Source organism: Agrilus planipennis, unplaced genomic scaffold (genome assembly GCF_000699045.2).
Source record: "Agrilus planipennis isolate EAB-ADULT unplaced genomic scaffold, Apla_2.0 scaffold163, whole genome shotgun sequence".
NCBI classification, from domain to species: Eukaryota; Metazoa; Arthropoda; class Insecta; order Coleoptera; family Buprestidae; genus Agrilus; species Agrilus planipennis.
Genome location: NW_020438898.1, coordinates 324,375 through 334,456, shown reverse-complemented (window position 1 = coordinate 334,456; position 10,082 = coordinate 324,375).

Below are 10,082 nucleotides of genomic sequence, written 5' to 3'. Positions count from 1 at the left end.
CTAGAAAAACTCCACTACTTGCGAATATTTGCAGCCCCGACAAGACAACTTCACTCCGAGAACTGGCCTTCTCCCTTCTGGGAACTTTGTCTTGATAGAATTCGTACCAGATTTGAAAGTGTGGAAACAATTCTATCAACTACAAATATAAATGTGCCAAGCAGTATAAAGTGTGAATTTTGATGAGTTCAGCACTGTGTTGTTGTTAATATGCTAAATAAATAAGCAAAAAATCAACTTCCTCGTCTGACCCGAGCTAATAATTTCAAGAAGCGATTAAACCAGTTTGTGAGGGTTGTGTTAGCTTTGCGGAAAAGGAACGGGGAGAGATCACCCGGTTGCGTAATTTGAAACGCTTATAAAGTGCGAAGCCAGGCGCCTGCGGTTTCCAGAACAATTACTGCTCGTTTCCCGCCTTTTGGGAACAATAAAGGAAACTGGCAATGAAACTGCCTCTGTTGTCTACGACGATGAGAGATTGAGAATTCTCCTAAAACTCTCTGTTACGGTTTTGGTTGTCGCGTCAACACCAAACCTTCTTTTTTATTGTAAAAGAAAAGATTATTTTGTGAAAATTATCTACATGACGTAAATATCGGTAATGTACGTAAGTATCAGATTGAAAGAGCAAGAGCAAGACGAAGACTATATCAGGAAGACCAAGACTAGAAGATCAAGATCAATACCAAGACTTGGGCAGTCTTGGTTTTGCTTTGTTCATCACTAGCTGGGTTAAATCCAAAATAAAATTAACAAGTGATGAAGATCATTGGCTTAATTTTTATCGATACTGACAAATCCTACGGTTAATTCTAATCATAATTCGTCCTGACACGTGTGTAAGTAAGATAGATGGTATTAAAGAAGGATGTGGAAGTGCTATGTGCTCGAATGTAGAAAAGTGCACACCGCTGCCGATTTGAAAACACGTACAAGTATTACATATCGCGAGCACGGCTAGGCATTGTTTGTAGCCGCGTTTTTTCGAACTACAACTAACCAACCTCTCAGCCTACTACCGCTATTGTGTGGTAATACAGAAGAAACAGCTTTGTTGGTACGCCCACCAAGACGACGACACTGTAGTTCGACAAGTTAAACTTGCGTGCATTGTAATAAGGCCTTAGCTGACAACTTACCGATCTGTCGGTAAACAACAACAACAACCGTACCCAACCCACCATTGCTCGTACCTCTACCATAGATACATTCATTACCATTCAGCGCACAAAAAGAATGGAACAATCGAACAGATTTTATCGCACGTCCATCTAATACCTTTACAACAGCTTCAAAGGTTGATAACCGTTGCCTTGTTTGATTAATACGCTTAAGCGTTAATTTTTTTTATGGGTGTGAGAACGAACCAAATGAAGATATTCAAAAACAAATTCATGGTTCATTTTGCAGAAAAATAACCACAAATACCTTACGTTAGGATTCATCGTCATAAGGTCGTCAGTCCTAAGACTAGCTGGACATATACTTTAACGTGTTCCTAAAACTGGAACATCACGCATCATTAACGATTTGTGAACAATAATCCAATCTAGGTCTATCTCCACTCCTCCTAACTCCTGTTCCTGTTTCTAAAGTGTCTGTAACTATCCCTTTAGGTCTGACAAGGTGTCCTGCCGACCTACAGTTGGGACCATCAACATTGACAAAGTCCACAATAAATTATTTTTTTCTTTCTTGTTTCCACTTGGGACTGAAGTCATTTGCTGCGTTTTGAACACGTCCTTGTTAAGTTAGGAAATGTTTCATGAGTAAAACAACACGTAACAAAATAATGTAAGCGGTGCAGCGGTTAGAGGTTGGTTAGGTACGCCAAAAGATCAGGATCGACTCTATTACTGTCTAGTTGGAATTATGCCTTAAATAGGCGTTTTTGCTTTCCTAAATTCCTGAGAATGTTGAACTTTCTTAAAGTCCGACGCCGGCAACATGTTAAAATTCTGCTTTTCCACATCTTTTTCTGTTAAACATTAATTACTAAAATGTTATTCCTTTTTTATTATTAGTGCCCGTTTCAATTTCTGTGCCTACAGTATGTATTCCCTACAAACTCTGTCGTGGGTAAAAGTAGGCGTTCTGACAGCAACCGCTCTAGACTAGTTAGTAAGTTGAAAGAAGAAAATAAATGAGACAGGTTTATTGGGGACTATGACAATTTTGAATGTCTCAACTATATCTCGCTTATTTCTTATTTATTTCCACGTTAGGATTGAACACAAGAGATTACGTAATGGACGTGGAGCATGAATCTCCTCCTGGCACTGACCAAATTACATCAATGTACATAGACGTTTCTTTTGCTTTTGTCTATTCTTTTCTGTGTACTGCAATTTCGCAGTTCCTAAAATTTTGTGACATATTGCCATACTTTTTTCCCTTGGTGCGTAATAGTGTCATCAGATACCTTAATAAATAAATCTAGATGTTATCTATTTCGATTGCTGATCTTTAATTTCAATGTAAACACAAATTTGCTGAACCTATTTTATCGTTCATAAGAGTAGAATTCATTTATTTTGCTTGGACGTGGTGCTTTCATTAGTGACAAAGAGAAAACAGAAGAAAAATGGAGTCACAAGAGATTTTTAAGCAGTAACAACATCGGCGGAAAACAATGAGTCTTACGTGTAATTTCACGGTTGATTGTTAATCATTTCTTTGAATGCTCGACTTAATTACACGGGGCCGATATCTTTATTGGCGGCCTTGATTTTTCTATTGCCGCGCAAATTAATTGTGTCACGTTCATTGTTCTATTTACCGTTTCCGCTTAGTTTAACCCAAGTGTGAAATGGAGTCGTTTAAAATATATAAACTGCAAAATTTTCAAAGGCCCAATTCAAAGGCGCTCTCGTTAAACTAAAATAACATTCAATCAATTTCAATAATACAAAACACAATGCCAACGGTTCAGTGACGATTTTACACACCGATCGGTTCACTTGCTATTGAACAATACTAAACTCACTTCATGTGCCGATCGAATGGAAAATTAAAGACCTGAGCCAAACGTCTGCAAAAGAAAACACTATACAGGGTGTAACAGAAACAAGTGCGGAGCTTAAACGAGAAGATAGAACACTATAAAACAAGAAAATAAAGTAAATATTTGTATGTCCGAGAAAAACGCATTCTTTTGTTTAAATGTACCCAGCACTTTTAAAAATGACGCGCCTTCATTACAACAGCCAGTCATCAGGACACAGTTGAGTAGCACTGTTATAATTATACTAAAGAACTTAAAAGTAAAAATTAGTGCTGAACAAAGTAAGACTAAGACCAAGGCTGTCCCAGTCTAGGTCTTGGTATTAGCCTTGGTCTTGTCCGTTCGGTCTTGACCTTGGTCTTACTAGTATAAAGATAAGTCCAAGACCAAGACTGCAAGACCAATTTTGTTCATCACTAATAGGAAGAGGTTTCTTTCAGTAAATTTGTAAACTTACCATAACATAGTGCCGCTGGATTTCGATTTTTTCACTTGCCAGTTTTTCGCATTCCAGTTTCAAGCTGGAACAAAACGTACAAATCAGGTGAGAAACAAGCATAATCGGTTAGTGAAGAAACAAGTCTTAAAACCTAATGATTACGAAATTTTCCGCAGCTATAGCGTTTACAAAACAGTCTAATTACAATTTCAAATCGACATTTCGAACGAGCGGAACCGTCTTGCGGTCGGTCGAACACAAAACTGCGGTTTTATACATAGGTTTTAACAGCATCGTATAATATGCTTATTAACTAAAACCCAAGATCGGTTAACTCACTCTCGATCTTTCTCGGATTGTTACTTCGTAAATGAAATAAATAAAAGGCCAACATACCACAGATACGATCATCATTAAAATGAGTAATTAAAAGAAATAATTAATATAGGAAAAGTTGCGTGAAACCGCAATACATTTAGTAGATAATATTTTACGAGGCAGTTAGCTAGCCAATAACAAAAAAAATCCTTGCGGTAGGTATGCTATCTGCTATGGGATGATGCAACTCAAACCAAAACCAAGCGAATGTATTAAGTATTTTAATTAATATACCTGCCTACACGTATTCATAGCTCACGTTTTTATATTCAAGCATGAAATCCAAAATAATGAGCGAGCGTAACAACTTGTTACAAACCTAAAGCGTTAGTTCTTAACAACTGATAGATGCAGTCAATTGTCTGAAAAATTCACAAATTCTCGTATGTATGCATCGAAACTAATCATAATCGAACAACAGTATTTATTTTTATATTATTAAAGGTGTATGTTTAAAGTACGGCTCTGTATGAATAGTAGGTCCGGTAGAAAAAGAAAAGGTTAGAGTTGAAGTGATATTGCAAAAAAGAGAACAGAGAGCACTAATATGAATTACAAATGGCGAAGCCCTAAAAGATGGCTGACGATGACAGCTGTCAAAGATGGCTAACAACAGCTGATAGCCGTGACGTCGGAGTAGGTTAGCTTGGAGGACATAAAACTGAACGAAAATGAGCTTTCATAAGAAAATTACTGATCTATTTCGGATTAATGTTCGCAAATAAGTAGTTATAAGTCAGATATGAAGGAGGTTCAACCAATTTTCTGACTGAAAAATTTGTGATGATAATGGTCTGAATTGAACTTACTTTGAGGAATCCCGCTTGATTGCTGAATGTTTTTCTGTAATGTTTAGAATTCTAAAGTCCGCAAAAATACGTTAAAAACACATAGGCATTCTTCAAGGCTGCATCATCCCAGGCACAAGATGGACGTGATAAAAATTCATGATACTTTAAACACATCAAGAGTTTGCAATGCGACTTTTTTCCTGTTTAAGGCTAACCGCTGTTCGCAGCTGTTCCCATCTACATACAAATGTTGTCATTAAAATAAACGTTACCCGTTGTATGGAAACACTATGGCCTTATTAGTCAACAAAAGTTACCTAGATTTAATTACCGTGGAAACTATTCAAAAAAAAAAAGGTCATACATTCGCGTCATATTTGCAATCGTCGAAATAGTTCAAGAGTTTTCATTAAAAGATAAATAAGAAAAACTGAACCTACGAAATCCTACATAAAAAGACAAAAAAGAAGGACATTTTTAATATCTACTAACCAATTGGCAAAAACAATAACCGTTTTAAAGCACTTTGAACTATCCGCAGGCAGTTACGGTATTTAAAATTAAAAAATTAATAATATCATTTGACTGTTTAATTCATAAACAATTTGCATCTTTATGTCCCTCTTACGATACATTATCCTATTAGTACATCATTTCAAAGAAACGACTCAGTTGGCAATCACAATTACCGTAACATTACAGATAATAGTCTCCTCGATGGATAAAAATGATTACTTTTCTTGCTAGGCCAGAAACATCGTAAACTCAGCAATTTGTGTTCATCAAGGCAGGCATTTATACATTGTCTACAGTATGTCCCACACCGTAACTTGATAAATAGAATTCCACATAAAACAAAGCAACCACGAAATGTATGATTTGTAACGTGTAGGTAATAATGACATTTAGGCACTAAAGCGGAACAAATCTGACAGAATACTAGGTCGTTAGTTGCCCAGTAGGATGTGGGACATCATGTATATTACTATAGTTCTTTTACGATACTTTGGAATATTATTCTTGATAGCATGCCTATTATGTCCAAATCACTATAAGACAGATTTCTAATAATATAATAATTTCTAGGACACCCTAGACATTAAGTAAAATGCTGTTGTTCTTTTGGGACAACGTGTAAGTCTTTGATTATCGCGTATACTTTTCCATGTCTAAGTCATTATAAAATAATAATATGCCATCGTAACGTCTTTACCGCTCAGCGTATTCGTTTTGAATTAATCATCAAATAATGAATGGTTTTGAGTGCCGCACAAAAATAAATTGCCTGCCTGTTGGCCTTTCGCTGATTTGGCCCGTGAAATCGTGACATACCGCGCGCGGAGCGACAGTATCAGGCATGAAAATAACAAAAGAAAAAAGCGAATCTTTTGTCTCTTCATGACGCTTTTACTAATTGAACCTCCTTGTTTTTTGACATCTTCAAAGGTTTAATTGTTAAAGCATTTTCTTTCGAAACAAAAGAGGATATCGAAAACAATCAATTTTGGCGTGCTAATGTGATCAAATGTGGCTGAAATCGCGATCGACGAATGGTAGTTTAAATAAATTATAAAGAATTTATTTATTCTTTAGTAGTTAGCTAGATATCCCTGTATCCAGGGTCACAAGTGTTATTAATAAACATAAAGCCAAACAACAAGGACTTTCACGTTAGATAATAATATTCTTTGACGATAATTGCATTAGAACAGAGATGAAATGAAGATAAAAAAAATGATGGCCAATAAAGCGAGGAACAGCAATCATTGGAGTCATTAATTTCCTTTTAAGTGCACGCTAGCGTTCATTATAATCTTCGATAAGTTTAATCGTCGTTATTAGAACGTCCAACAACAAAAGAAGAAAGCCCGAGTGTGTTTACCTACTTATCTCTTGAACGACGAACAAATTGACTTTATACACTAACATTTACTATTATCTCAGAAGGATCGTCACTTCTTTACATGAGTAATAACAATAATGATGAGATATAATGGCAGACCGCAAACAATATCGAATCGTTCAAAAAACATACAACTATTTTTGTTTAGGATTTAGTACTTTAAAGGTACGTTCAGACTGAGCGAACAAAGGCGAACAGGAACGCGAATGTTCAAAAAGGCCAAAAAGCATTCGTTCGCTTAATCCAAACATTCCATTATGTGTTGCATAATAAAGGAAACAATAATAAGTATGTACTTACTTGTGATACTGGGCTTGTAAAAAATTAAATTCTTCTTTTATTCTATCACATGATTCTCCTACAGTAAATTTGAAAGGCTGTCCTGGTTGAGGACCCTGAAACAATAGAAAAATAGTTTACAATAAAATTAGAAAAAAAACTAATGAAGCATGTGCACCTTATTATCTCTTAAATAGTATATGTAGAAATGTATCAAAACTGAATTTTAAGTATGATGATAACCAGCAAGATAATATAAATCAGAATGTTGGGCAACTTTTCGTTGTTCTTTTCCGTGATGTATGAGGTCGTCCTTGCGAAAGAATAAAGTAAGTATCTTCAATTAAATGTCGAGATATGGTTGCATGTCTGAGGCCCATAAATATTTCTTTGCTGCGGAACATTACCGTTCAGCATTCCCTGAAATATATAGTTCTTTGAAGGAAATCACGAAATTGCTTGTTGGCCTACTGCAGCCTCACGTTTCTTCTACTCATTACTGGAATGACGGCTTTTCTTTTTCTTATTTTCCTTTTTCTTCTTATAAAAAAAATTATTTACCGGTCGGTTTCCTGATTATTACCAACACGATTACAAAGTGTGCGCTCTTAACGCGTATAAGAAAATGGAAGATAAAAAAAGAGACACGTTGCAAATACTGTACACGATAAATTAATGCAATAACAATTCCACTGCATACACGAAAAACTCCTTTTATGGTTATAAGTTCCATGTCATTCTCAATTTAACGAACCAATCGGCAAAGTAATTCTACGTTTGTAAACCTGGTATTACACGAAGAGTTCATATAAACTAATAGGTACAAATGTGGGAGAAAATTCGAGGGGTTTACTGACTTGTTACACTGCTGCCTCATTCTCTTCTTTCGATTAAAAAAATAACAGGAAACCACATTCGTTTGCCGATAATGAGCGTTCTTGTTCGTTACTAATTAACTTATTCCAAAGCCGGCCAACTCTAACCAAGACTTAATGAATCCTTTAATGAAACGTTGAATAAACTGTGACGGCGACGATAGAAATCCGCAAGCTCAGGGGTTGGCGGCGGTGGCAGTGGCGACGTCCGGTGGCTCTTTGCTCGACCTTCTGGATCCACTCATAGCCACTGGTCAACGAATAGGATGAAGGAATACGAAAGGGAGAAAGCGGGTTGTGGTCAAACCGTTACCGCTACAATAACGCCACTACTGGTCACCGCAAGCTCCTAACTTGCCGGGAGAACGGACGCCGCCGCCGCCGCCACCACCGATCCCGACGCCCGGCGTCCTCGTCAGCATCGCTACTACATCCCATGCCGCCACAAACCGCAACCTAATTCTGATCCGCAATCTTTAAATAGATGGAAACAAATTTCCTAACAAGTAACTAACTCACATCTAAATAATATTTAAAATACATATTTTCCTACAAATATTTCTCAATTAAGCACGGCATTGTACGGGTGTGAAACAAGGACAGTGGGCGCGGCGGAAAAGAAAAAGTTAGAAGCGTTCGAAATGTGGTGTTATAGGCGGATGATGAGGATATTGTGGGTAGAAAAGGTTGGAAATGAAGAGGTATTGGAAAGAATAGGAGAACAGAGGACTCTATGGAAGTCAATAAAAAATAGGCGAGATAGGTTGGTAGGACACCTTCTCAGGCATGANCCATTTTATCCACTACAATTGCATTGCTCAAATGTGCTGTTATTGGCACCATTTACTACTGAAAATATCAACGAGATGTTTATTTATATTTGAAGACATATTAAAGGCTTTAACGCTTGTTTTCGACTCGCACTACTATTCATGATTTGACAGAACTTTTGGCAGGTACTGTATGAAAAAGTATATTTAATGAACAAGAGTCGAGAGTATAATGAGCTTTTTACTCCCTATCTACGATTTTGCCAGCGCGCATCCAAGACATTGGAACGGGGACATCGCTAGAGAAAGTAAATGAAATATATTATTAAACACTATTCTCCTTTGTAGTTTCGTCGACAGTGCGATCGAAATTCGCTTTCATTACCTGTTTTGTGTATTAAAAATACAAAAGACGACATTAGTTAATGATAGAAAATTTAATTTCGATCCCTGCACGCTTGTTAAACAAAAATTCAACACCCCTGTTGTGGCGTGTCGCTTTCATCATGAACACTAACGTCTGTAATACTAAAAGGCGACAATATATCGCCCCAAACGATTTTTAAATTGAATTGGTTGCAAGCGCCCTACTGTCGCATTTAATCTCCGCGCACCCTCCTTTTTTTTCATCCCCTCGCCGTCATCATCATCACGACCGTCAACGTCGTGCAACTGGCAGCGAACGAACGCACCCCATCGTTAAAATGTTTGTTATCGTAAACACGAAAGCTCTGGGCCCATATGATGGCACCAATTAACATTACCCTTCGTACGATTCGCCCTAATCAAATACTTCAGCTTATGTGAATCAACTACTACACGTTCCGGGGCCCCCGATTTCACCCTATATAGGGTGACGACGCTTTTGCCAATGACCAACTTCCCTTAATTTACTCGTATTGTCTGATTTACGAACTAACACGTATCCCGTGATCGAAAAAGATTTTGGGACAAGAAATCGCGTTAAAATGTTGGAAACCTTTCATGTAAATTACTCGGGATTTTTAAAAATCCAATGAACCTAAAACAGAAACATCTGCCGACTTTTATCCGATAAATTGGTGAAATAATATCTATCCGATAAATTGGTGAAATAATATTCTCAAAAACCCAATAATCCAATGGACCCTTCAAGATAACCTGTGACAGAAACATCTGCTGACTTTTATCCGATAAATTGGTGAAATAATATCCGATAAATTGTGAAATAATATTCTCAAAAACCCAGTAATCCAATGGACCCTTCAAGATAATCTAAGACAGAAACATCTGCCGACTTTTATCCGATAAATTTGTGAAATAATATCCGATAAATTGGTCAAATAATATCGGATAAATCGGTGAAATAATATTCTCAAAAACCCAGTAATCCAATGGACCCATCGAGATAACCTGAGACAGAAACATCTGCCGACTTTTATCCGATAAATTTGTGAAATAATATCCGATAAATTGGTGAAATAATATTCTCAAAAACTCAATAATCCAATGGACCCTTCAACATAACCTGTGGCAGAAACATCTGCCGACTTTTATCCGAAATATTGGTGAAATAATATCCGATAAATTGGTGAAATAATATCCGATAAATTGGTGAAATAATATCGGATAAATTGGTGAAATAATATTCTCAAAAACCCAAT